The sequence below is a fragment of the Pangasianodon hypophthalmus genome, chromosome 7 (genome assembly GCF_027358585.1).
Source record: "Pangasianodon hypophthalmus isolate fPanHyp1 chromosome 7, fPanHyp1.pri, whole genome shotgun sequence".
Classification (NCBI taxonomy): Eukaryota; Metazoa; Chordata; class Actinopteri; order Siluriformes; family Pangasiidae; genus Pangasianodon; species Pangasianodon hypophthalmus.
Genome location: NC_069716.1, coordinates 20,635,035 through 20,647,500, shown reverse-complemented (window position 1 = coordinate 20,647,500; position 12,466 = coordinate 20,635,035). Strand labels below are relative to the sequence as shown.

The 12,466-nt window shown below is 36.6% G+C and overlaps 1 protein-coding gene across 7 annotated transcripts in view; it reads left to right on the top strand.

Annotated features, from left to right (window-relative positions):
* The first annotated feature begins 6,802 nt into the window (after positions 1 to 6,802).
* ahnak (AHNAK nucleoprotein) overlaps positions 6,803 to 12,466 on the top strand; it is a 40,134-nt gene continuing 34,470 nt past the window's right edge. For all 7 annotated transcript variants that reach the window (XM_053235324.1, XM_053235325.1, XM_053235327.1 and 4 more), the window contains exon 1: positions 6,803 to 7,082. The gene's annotated coding sequence lies outside the window, so the exon portion shown is untranslated. The remainder of the gene's footprint in view (positions 7,083 to 12,466) is intronic.

Sequence of the window (12,466 nt, the reverse complement as noted above, 5' to 3'; positions counted from 1 at the left end):
TTAGAGAATCTGCATAAATACTTCAAAAGTGCAAAAATGTTATCAGTGTTATAGTATTAATGTTTATTTCTGTTTAGTCTAATGACTGTTATCAGTTGCTATGAAACTGAATTGCCTTAAACAATTTTCTCGGGCGGCTTAAGACGTTTGCACAGTATCATGTTTATTTATCTGTTGTAACCTACATTTGCTACTGTATTTTCGTGGCTTTCAGAGCAAATATTAAAATGTAAACGTGGTGAAATGTAGATCAGTAGATATTTGTAGGAATTCAAGGTGGAGCAGCTGTTAAGCAATGTGCTGTTAAAACTCCCTCACGTTAAGGAGAAGTGCTGCATTGTTCTGTGCCAGCCAGGCAAAATTAGAGATGTGAAAGTTCTTAGCTGAGTGAGATAAATGACATTTGAGTTCAGATCAAGATATAAATGGTAACATTTATTTCAGAGGCTGTTATTGTAAACAGAAGTTATCCACAATGGCATTAACAGTGAAGCTAGTGTTACACACTGAACTGGCTTTACTGAAAAAGTTGTAAGAAAAGTTTTAATATGAAAAGACTCTGATATTGCATTGTTAAAATCATCCCTTAAGCATCACAATGCGTTTGGCTGCGCAGTATCCAATTTTTACTACTTCTCAACCAGTGTTTTGGCATCCCACATTTATATATACACACACAAGGGCCATTGCTATGGAAACATCCTGTCAAAAACCTGCCCCTTTGCTTATTATGTTGCCATGGCTGCCATCCCAGAATAGTCCTTTTTTGGCCCGTCCCTCCCTCGTGTTGGTGAGTCATAATCTGCAGGGGAAACCACAATTCAATCCATCTGACATTCTACACTCTTCTCTCTTTCCTCTTTTCTTAGTGGACATTTGGAAAAGTTGCACTGAATCACAAGACTTTGATGAGAGGAACCCTGGGGTAATAAATTTACGAAACACAGTGGCCATAGCAACGGCCAAAGTTAATATGCGCTTCTGTTAGGGAGAGCCTGGCCAAAGGTTTGGCATCCTACTTCAATTAAAATTTATACATATTATATAAAGCTTATCTTGGTGTGTGTATGATGGAGCAAGTGAATATGGGAGGGAATAACAGAAGGATAGCTGCTCTTTTTCACAGAGGGTATGTGGTAAAGGAAAAACATATCCGTATGTATACATTCCTCTACTCCACCTCCATGTGTAAGTGAAAAGAAAGGTACATACCAGTGGTATAGTAAGCATTCTTCGCTGAAGACAGTTAAACTGGAATGTGCTTTCCTAGGTAAAGTTGGTGCAAGCCTTACAAAAGGTGCTAAACCAGAACTCAGTTCTCAATTAAGTTTCTTGCAAAACTGAAAAGTGCTCTTTGGTGCAAACAGTCATTTGATGTTCTGTTTCCTTTGTCCAATTCAAGAGGCGTGTGATGGCCTGATTCCACAGTTTTCCTGTTGTTCTCAGTAAAAACAACCAGCTAATGAAATTCACATGTGCCCACGATAATAGTCTACAATATGGCCCAAAAGTTTACATCACTACAAAATGTCTTAATCAACATAATTGCCACATGACATGAAATGATCCAACTTTTAGTTGGCAAGATATGCTAATAAAAATCTACTCAAGTTGGAAAAGATCAAATTTTAATACTTCTAACAAGACTAAGACCATGTAATCAAACAGAAAAATGTCAAAATGTATATCTCTGCTTCATGAAAATATGCTGAACTTATGTTTGTGTTTGAAGTAGTGTAAGCCTCTCTGTGTTGTTAGGACAGACAGTATCCCATGATCTATCAAATGATATGAAACAGAAGCACATGCTCCTCCTGTGTAAATACACTGCTTGCTTTGTTGGCCTGGACAGGGATTTGTTTTTTGCGCTGTTTTTATGTATCATTATGATAAGTGCAGCCTTTTCAGCAGTTTACGGTTAAATGAATAGCAATACAATTGTTTTAATTGACTAGGAAAAGCAGTACACCACAGCCATTCAACCAAAAACTTACACGACAGGACTGGAGTATAAACTTTCTATATATATTTTGTTTTATTCTCCACTGTTTCATTTACCCTATAAAAAAAAACTTTGAAAGTTTTTCTTCTTATCCCGTGAAGTTGATCCTAGGACACACCCTAAAAATTCAGCCTTCTCTGCCCCTCCTTGTTCTTTTCCTTTGCTTCGCTCTCTGCACAAGTGGCACAGCATGTATTGTAGTCATACAGGATGACTCATCCTGACACACCAACAGTTTGCTGTAGTGCACATAAGCAGACACACCTATGCTCTGCTCACCAGGAAACACACCCTTTCCCACATATCAGTATTAAAATACTTGATATTAAGTTTTTAATGCTGAGCCCAACATTATGTGCATAAACAGTTTGCATTAACTAAAAGCATGGATCACTTCGAGTGATGAATCTCTCCGAACTGCCATAACACCAGAGTGCTCATTCTTCTTTTTTGCAACGGCCTGAAACTGCTCCACCCCTTTAGAAAAAACTTGAATTTTTTTCTTTGGCATTTTTTTTTTTGCCATTTTGTAATCCACATGATGATATCCTCAAGAGATAAAACTCTCAAGAATACAGTAAAACTAACAAAGAAATAGTCATACAGTGTCAACTGTTGCAAAACCATCTGCTTCTCAGGAGAAGAATATAACCTTTTTTCATGAAAGGCTTCGCTCCACAGATCAAGGTTTTTATGCATGGTAAGATATCTGCCAGGAGTATTTCTTCATTTTGTTTTTCTTCACCTATAGTGTCGTGCCACGCCCTGCTGTTCTCTGCAAGGACAGGCTGTATAATAACTCCCTCTCTGTTTACTGAATTCATCTGCTGTTTGCTATTTCTCTGTGCTGAATATGGGTGTGGCATGGATTTGTTGAAGGAGTGCCTTTATTCTTCTCTATCTCTCTCTCTCTCTCTCTCTCTCTCTCTCTCTCTCACACACTCACACACAATCGCACACACACACACACACACACACACACACACACACAGACATAACCTGTTTACAAGGAAATTACTGTATGTGTATGTCTCCTGTAATGTGTCTGAGTCAGTATCTGGTCAATTAATGACTAGTATGAAGTTTCCTCACTGCTGTGCAAGTAATACTGTATGAGGCAGCAAAATATTTTGCAAGACCATTAAAATGATTTCTCTTCATTTTTACAAGAAGGCATGCTAGAGAAATGAACATCCTGGGAAAATACTGTTGGGTTAAATGTAACTTGTAGCTTTTGTAGTTGGCACTGTAACATTTTGCATTATGTTTTTGCACCAATTTAATGTGATCTGCACATTGATGTTCAGCTGCAGAAGTATTGCACAAAACATCTTGCATATAAAACATTTAGCTGGACAGAAAGCCATAACTGGTTTCTAAAGATTGAAGGTTAGAACAATGGAACACAGTCAGTGTTCTGAGAAAGCAGCTTGAGGCCTTCGTAAGCGACTATTTTTACAATAGCGAAGGCAGCAGTAGGGTTTTGAAATTGAAACTTAAAATAGTAAAAAAAAAAAAGAAATCTCTAAATAATATTACAAACAGGATGAGTAGCTTCACAGATATATCATCTAGTAATATAAAGCTGATAATGTACACAGCCTGTGTTGTGAAAGGGTAGGTTTTAGTTTCCTTTTGAATGCAACAGTTCTCGATATATTTCTTTCAAATTTTCTTGATCAAATATTGCTTGCTTAAAAATAATACAACAGCTTTAAGAAATCCTTATAAATTCTGTAAACCTTTCAGTTCATGCACAGTTCCAAATGGAACACTGCTGACAACACTTGAGGCTTATTTTCTATTTAAAATTCATATTCCCATTGTGCATACCATATAAAATATATTAAAATTACTGTGCTCAATGTTACATATGTTTTAAAAAAAAAAAAAAAATCAATTTATGTAGCTGCTGTTTATGTTGCAAATTATCTGATGCCAAGAGTGAAAAGAAAAGAAAAGAAAAGAAAAGAAAGCTAGTAATAAAAATATTCATAAGATAACAGAATATCATTTGAATTCTCTCTCTAACAGGTAATATGACATAAGACTTATTGTGCTTAGAGAAAGTTATCTCTGGATAGGGGAATGCATGGTTCATTTAGAGTCCCTGGCACAGTGGGTTTTTTTTTCCCCCTGTATTTCTGTATTCCTCTTCAAACAAGAGTATGAGTAAGGTGCGCAGAAATCCTCTATTTTGATTGTATATCAATGCAATTTCAAAGCTATTTTTTAAATACTCAGCATATGTTACTCATTAAGATTATTAGGAATAAGAGCATTGTTGATGGAAAGGGGCCCCTTTGTTATTCTTGGTGATACTCCTTTTAAGATAGAACAATTGTACATAATCTACATAATATAAATGTAACTTTAGAAAAACAATTTTAATTAGAGAAACTGATTAATACTTAATGTCTAACGTTATTAGAAAAATCATTTTTAGTAAAACATTTAAATGGGTAATTTTTGACTTGAACCTGGGCACAAGGGTAAAAACATGTCATCTTGTAATCCAGTTATTTGTTACATGTTATTTCCCAAATTGTTGTGACATTAGTAAAAAATAAAAAATATATAAATTACTTTTAATACATAAGGAAATTATATAAACTTGTTGACTTATCAGTGTTCAGTTATTTGTCTGTGATTCCATATGTTGATAAATTTCCTTTTGAAGTTGTAAGTTAGACTGTTGAGTAGTTTAATTATTTCAACAACTGATAATAGCAGAACATGCAGGAATGGGCCAGGTAATATGAATTGGTATTGACATTGCAATGAATTACTTCATGATATGCTTTTGTAAAAGTGTTGTGGGTATCAACACTTACAGAACACAGAGTTCATTGTTACTTACTCTAACAAGTAGCTGATTTGATGTTAAAAATTATTTCCTGATTTTACCAGTGGTTTCATTATTTTTATAATTATAATTGTTCAACTTGTAATCTTTCTTTATGGGGCTGTATGGATTTGCTGGCATTTTGTTAATGAAACAGCAGCAAAACAAAAAGCTATTTCATATACTGCACTTTATGGAATTGTCCATTACTATGGTACACTATTTTTTTTTTTTTTTTGACATTTTGCCCACCCCTGGATACTCCACACCAAATCTAAACTAAGGTAATGGGTTTAGTGGCCGTGGTTTAAATCTGAATAGTAGACTTGGATGTAAACTGTTAAATTATTCATATATAGATGTCCCAAGTTTGCACCTAGCTAGCAATTAGCTACCTTAGCTGGATAACAATTGGAATTTATGTTTATAGGGGAGGACTGTAAGCAATCTATGTAAAGAACATTTTAGGGGACAAAAATCTACTATATGCCTTTGAAGGTCAGACACAGAAATTCCATTTATAGCAACAAATGTGTTAAGAAGATATCAGTTCCTTTCTGAAAGTGATATAAATAGCCTATACTCTATATAATGACTTGTAGGCTGCTATGCTCAAGTAGTTGCAGGTATATGTATCATGATAAAAAAACAGAAAACTACATAAAATTACGAACTTTATGAAAAATAGATATGTTATAAATGAAAAGTACCTGTTTGCAGTAACAATTCAAAGTTAATTAAAATGTACATATTTAAGTGAAAATGATGATGATTATGATGATGATGCATTTTGATTCAGAAATAAAATTTTAGATTTTATTTTAGTGCATTAACTAGTTTCATTTGTCTTAGGAACACATTTCAACCATAAGCCTTTATCAAAACATATTTAATACAGGGGGGAATTACACACACGCACACTGTTTTGGATTTTTGGCCACCGGTGGTCACAAGAAAAATACAGAATGGTTTGGAAAAACAAGGCTGGGGCTTATTTCTTTCTAGCACAGTGATGCCTATCAGTGATAGTCATGTCTGTTGATTACACAGAGCAACATGCCCCCAGACTCTCCATTTGAACTGATATATTAGAGAAGAATCTAAAAGTAGATAGACTAAGCACACATTATCCAAATTATACAAAAGGACAGATGACAGATAGATAGTGTTTTTTGGTTTGAATGAAAGGGTTACAACTTTTTGTCTGGTATTTGGAGGAAACACGACATGAACCAAGCATGGCATTAGGGACTTGTGAAATGTTTGGGGAAAAAAATCATGAATGCAGTTGCCTGTCTTTAAGTTGTGTGTGCATGTGTAAAATAGTTTGCCCCACAACATTCTCATTATGCTATTAAGACCTCATGATATAATGCATTGCTCAACCCTAAACGTTTCACTGTTGAGCTATTGATAGATAATAGATTTTAGCCTACCATGATGGTAATATCATGAAGTCACTGTTGTCTAGTATCCAAACGTGAGTGTTGTTTACGATCTGAGAGGAAGCAATGACAGCGGTATAACCAACCCTGTAACCACGTTGGTTGTTTGGCTGTTCAGGCTACTGATGGTTATCTTTTTAACTTAAGATGGTACACAGGGGTGAATAAAAACTGGTAGTACAAGTGAAGTATTTAATTAAGGTGTCTAGCTGCAGCACAAGCACAGTGTAACGTTTACCCTATCATTTTCATCATATACTATATACTTTATATAAATAATTTAGTTTTGTATTATTAACATATTTTGGTTAAACTATATTCTGTGAAAGTTTAGGCCCTAAACTAAGCTTAGTGATTTGGATCATTATTGCAATTGTGAATGCGTGGCGACTACATGGCTGGGAGAGCAGTGGGTGGGCTGAAACCGACCACTCCCTGCTCCAGTTCCCTCCCTGCACTCATCCCTCCCTTCTTCCCTCCTTCCCAGTGAAGATCTGTGCCCTGCCCTGTACTCAGCCATTCTCCACAGCCCGAAGTTACGACTGCACAGCAAAGAGAGAGGAAAAAAAGTGAGAGGGAGAGAAAGAGAGAGAGGGAGGGAGGGAGAGAGGAAGAAGAAGAAAAAAAGAAAAGTCATTAAAGGCAAAGAAAGTAATCTAAAACCACGACTCAGACAGCATCGGACGGTTGGGAGAGAAAACTTTTCGCGGCTGTGGCAGAAAGGCATGCGCAGCGGAGGATGCTCATGCCAAGGTGTTAAAGCTGTTTGGAAGCAGTGAACTGCTCCCAGGTAGGAAAAAGTCCTGTTTACGTTTCCCTAACAGTCTAACTACTTTGCAAGCAAACCCATGCACTTTGTAATTAAGTGTACATTTTCAGTAGGAAAAATGTAGCACAAGTAAGGAGTTAAAGGAATGGTTATAGTGCGCCATGAATAGATTGCTATTCATAAACGCTTCTATAGGAAGCCCTCAGGAGGTGCAGCTGTGAGCACGAGGGACAGTGGGTGTGTATGCGTTTGCACAACTGACATGCCTGTTACGCATCTTTTTCTGAGAACTATGAGTCTGAAGTGTTCTTTTTCAGTGTAACCTGTAAAATACTGAATAGTGATGAATCCTATTTCAAAAGGCAGAACGAGCGCGAGAAGGGGCTTAAAGTTTGTAAGAGATGACGAAATGCTTAAAGCAAGCCCTAGCCAAACATGTGCTTTGCCAACTAATTGTAAGGGAAATTTTTTTTATACTTTGCATGTCATGCAAACACTGTCTCCACACCCCTGCAGTCGGAAAAAAAAAAAAAAAAACTTCCAGCAGTCCTGTTCAGCGTGGCGGTGCAACGTGGATGAAGTCGGTGTGGCTCGCGCGAGCGACTGAACTGCGCACGCACTTAGAGTGGCGGCAGGAAAAGTTTTTAAACTTTACAACTCTAGTGATATTATGTAATACTACTTGTTTAATCGAAAATCTTCTTAAAAATAAGCGTTGTCTTTTGTTTCTACCATGTATTCGTGCGTGTAATATAGTCACTCGCACAGTTTACCAAATGTGGTTACAGCCCAGTTTTTTTTTTTTTTTCTCCCCCCCTCCTCCGGGACATTTTTCAATGTTAGGCTAACTGGCTTTAAAAATGGATGTTTTTTTCTTAAGCCGTGTGTCTTGGTCATGGTATAGTACACGTAGAGAGGTTTTATTAAACCAAATGTAATAAGTGAAGTTTAAATGTACCAAAATTGGTGGAGTTTTGATACTTCTCTCCATTTTATGCCTTGATTCTTCTTGCCTCAGGATTGTGGCCAGGGTGTGGAGAGTGAGAGAGAGGAGGAGGGGCGGCTGGAAGAGGGCGGGTGGGTGATGGAATGTGGTGGTTTGGAAAGACTTACTAATTGAAACCAGGTCTGAAGCACACAGGGGGAAAATGCACAGCTTGCTAGAAGAAACAAAAATGAGAGATTTTATTCACACTCCGCTCTTACTTGAAGTTTACTTTAGACAGACTGGCCTAAAGGCAAACCTTTAAATAAAGAGTGTGTGTTTGTGTGTCAGTGAGCATAAGCAACAGAATCAAAGTTGCAAAAGTTTTCATTTTGAAAAAGTCGAAAGTCAGTCTGGAATGTAGAATCAGGGTTTTTTCTTTCTTTTTTTTTTTTTTTTTTTTTTAGTAAAACTTTGAATCAGCTGAGGAACTGTGTATTTCGATCCCATCCCCATTCACTGCCACACCCTTCTTGTTCTCCTTTGCAGTCAAGCCTCTCCCTGTCAATGCCTGCTGACCTGTTAATAGTCTGTCCAAGATAAATAAAATATTTCCATTTTTAAATGGTGCTTTTTGAGTTTGTCATAGATAACTTTGTATGAGGACGTATGACATTTAAGGATCCATCAAGATTCAACAGTCAGCCGTTATCTTGTTGTTATTAGGTTGTTGATTGCGTATGTGTTTCAGTACTATAAGATGGGTGATCAGATTGCAATTCTTAATGATTTATACTGGATGCTGCAGTCTAAATTCAGGTCCCGAGTTGTGGCTGAAGCATCCTTGCTCAATGGAACTGGTCTTAGATAGAGTAACCACATTCTCCTGCTGATAGTGTAGAAAGGATGGGTGCTTTTGAGGAGTTTGCTGTACCAGTGTGAAACGGAAAGAGTTTGGACTCGTGCACACTTCCTCTGTCATTTCCTTACAGGCTTATAGAGGGTTTGCCATCTTCACCATGTGGGGAACAGTAGATGAGGACCAACCCTCTTAACCACCGAGTGGAGTAATTATTGTTTGCCAGTTTTTTAAGGATCAAATAGTCCCATGATTAATGAGAGCATTCAGACATGCAGTAATCTAGAAACTTGTCTTTATTTTGACTGTTCACCACAGTTAAATGATTTGAACTGGTTGTAGCAGGCATGTATAAACGTATGATGATCAGATGTAATTTTGATGCCTCCAAGCATTTGAGACTTCTGTCGTTGTTGCATTATTTCGCTATGTTTCAGCCTGTCCAAAATAAGCCAGGGTTGAGAAATACTGACTCTGAATGTTAGGAACAGTTGACCAATGACCTAGCTATGCCAACATTTTAGTGACTCAGAATCACACAATTTTCCATGTGGCCTGATTCTGTTGCAAGCAATAGTATGATATACATATGATGGAATTTATTTGTGGATCAGTTTTAAGTACTTTTAGTATTATTTCCCCTTATGTTTTGGTAAGCAGAATTAGGAACTAATAGTGGATGACTAACCTAAGTGTAATACTCATGGTCAAGGAAAGAAAATAAGTTTTAAATAAGAAAATTAAGTGTAAATATAGTCTGCTTATGCATCACATTAGACCTTACAGCATGGAAAAAGATAGCTAAATACACTGTTGCATTTAGCTGCTGGGTATTAAGGGGTGTGGTAACATCATGAGCAGTATAAAATCGTGGGCGTAATCCATGCAAGAATAAACATGAACAAAAGATTAGAATAGCATTTAGTCCTTCATGGTTAGCCAACATATGAATGTTTTAAATGATCCACATTAGCTCTTTTTCAACTTGCATTGTCATGCCCGCCTGATTTATTGACAGAACTGTTGCAACAAGATGAACATTGTATAATGTGTTCAATGTCAGTGGATTCCAGTGGCATCATGTTCAACACCCTTTCCTTGCAAATCATTTTAGTGGTCCAACATAATCCAGTCTTGACTACTGGATTACAGGAATTGTCAGAGTTTGAAACAGCAAATACAGTTTATGTTAGGGGCAGAAGTCAGCAGACATGTTTTGCAGGTCTATGCTGCATTTGCCTTAGGTTATCAAAGCTCTGAAAACTTTTATTAAAGAGATAAATGACAGGCTCTTGTTTACTGTATTTCACTGGCAGTTATCTTTAAGATTTATGAACATTCCATTCACAAAACCTCAGGTATGTACAGAATAAAGTTGTCTGTAATAGCATGGTATATGACACTAGGCATGATTGAACAAGAATTTCCTTCTTCTCTGTTTTTCACACCCAGTGTAGCAGAACAAAATGGTGCTAAAACGCCTTGTTGTATGTCAGGCATGGCGTAATCCTTAAACATATGGACAAATTCTACATGTATGGCTAATAACATAGACTTTTATTAGCAGTGCACATTAAATACCTAAAATGCTAACAGTAGTGTGGATTAGTGGTCAGTATTTAAATATTTGCATATTTTGAGAGGCTTTTTATGATGTATGTATGATGCATTTCACCTTCATTTTGAATTCTATTTTCTCATTGTTATAATTTTAATTATATATATATATATATATATATATATATATAAAGTTGCTAACTGCACACCTTATTGAACTCATTTTAATATGTTGTGTTTTCATGTAGGATCAGTCTTCAGTTGATTAGTTTTTGACACTAAATAGTTAACACTAATTAACTGTTCAAACTAGCCACTAGACCTGCCATTTGCCTAAAAGTCCTGTCAGTAAAAACATCCATTTGCAGGGTGTAATACCTTCACTTCTTCAGCATGGTATACATTGTTCTTTTTTAGACTGTATGTTGTGTTACTGCCTCAATAAAATGTTACTTTATGGCTTTCTAAGCTTCCTCTGAAATATCTTTGAGCTTAGTGATTTGATTATTGCTTATTGTACACTCTGTGCTTGTGTTCATTGCCTTTTTCTATTCTATGTCAGAATAGAAGCACTTCGCAGAGGATGTAGTTGATCCTCTGGGTTTTCAGTTTAGTTGGTCTGGCAGAGCAATTAAAGTAGTAATTATTCTTAATTTTCCATAAGTGAATCAGCATGTAATATGGAGTGTCACCGAAATACAGATGCTTTTTTACATCATAGATCCAGCATATTTATCACCTGAGGATGCATGTCTTTCATGGTTATCAATACCAAAATTCCACTAACAGAATAAGAATATCCTGTTTTGATGATACATTTTCACTGTGTGAACAAAGTGATCAGACCGAGTGTAGGACGTTGCTTTGGAGTTAGTCACTGTAGGAGAGGCTGGGCTCTATTCCAGCTGGCCTGACGGCTACATCGAGGAATGTGTGGGACTGGAGGCCAGGGTGGGGCCCTCAACTCTCTTTGCAGTGAGCACTGAATAGATGGCGTGCTCTTGGCAGTGTTTTTTTTTTTTTTTTAAATAAACATAGGGTGTGTCCGACACTTTAGATGCATGATGTGATGTGTAGGATGCATCATAGATTGCTTACATGTCACAAGGCCATTTTTCTTTACCTCGCAAATTCTTAAGCCACATGTTTATTACGCAGTTTATATATATATTTGATCTTATATTGCCCCAATTATTTTTATGTAAGCTCTTGCACTTCTATGTAAGATCTTGGGGGCCATCGTTGTAATTTGTTGGCTCCAGTTTTAGCACAGTAGCAGCAGAATTAATATAAATAAGTAGAAGTCTCTTGTATGTCAGTCTTTTGAGTGTACACAGCTGCTCTGCCTCATGTTGTTCTATGCAAACACAATGACAAGCTCATCCAGCCTGGCCTTTATCACCACACATCCATGTCTATTTCAGTCGCGGCTCTGGAATAACTAGCGTTATAATGAAACAGCAGAATCGTGAGCGGTCCTGACTGTGGTTTCATAATCATGGATGATATTGAAATTTGCACAGTTGAGACATGAGCAACAGGGACATTCCTCTCTGTTGTTGTCGATGAACAGTTCTGAGCTGTCGATAGTGCCAACATAGTGAAAGCCACCCATTCCAATGGCTGTATCTTGATAAGGTATAAAATCTGATATAATTAATGAAATAGTCCTCATTGCATAACATTTTCCAGATGTTTTACAGATTTTATTTGGGTTATTACATTAATAATTATTATTAGGATAATTATTTAGATTATTACAATAGTAATAAGTAATGTAATTGTATTTGAAGAAAATGTATGTAATTATTATAAACTAAACCAGTATTTCTGTTGATTGTATGTTAAAATTCTAGTATAGGTCTTTAAGACATGGAGTATAGCTGTATTTACAGTCATCTAAATTGCTGTTTTCTCTGTGTTCTGAATGGTCATTAGGAGGTAAAAGTAAACCACGGTAGAGAGACTTAATTACAGTTGTTCTGTGGTGCAGTCATGGGCAGGTTTCCACTGGCTAATACGTGTCTGTGCTGACTGCAGCATTTGTTTTCATTGTCAGTGAAT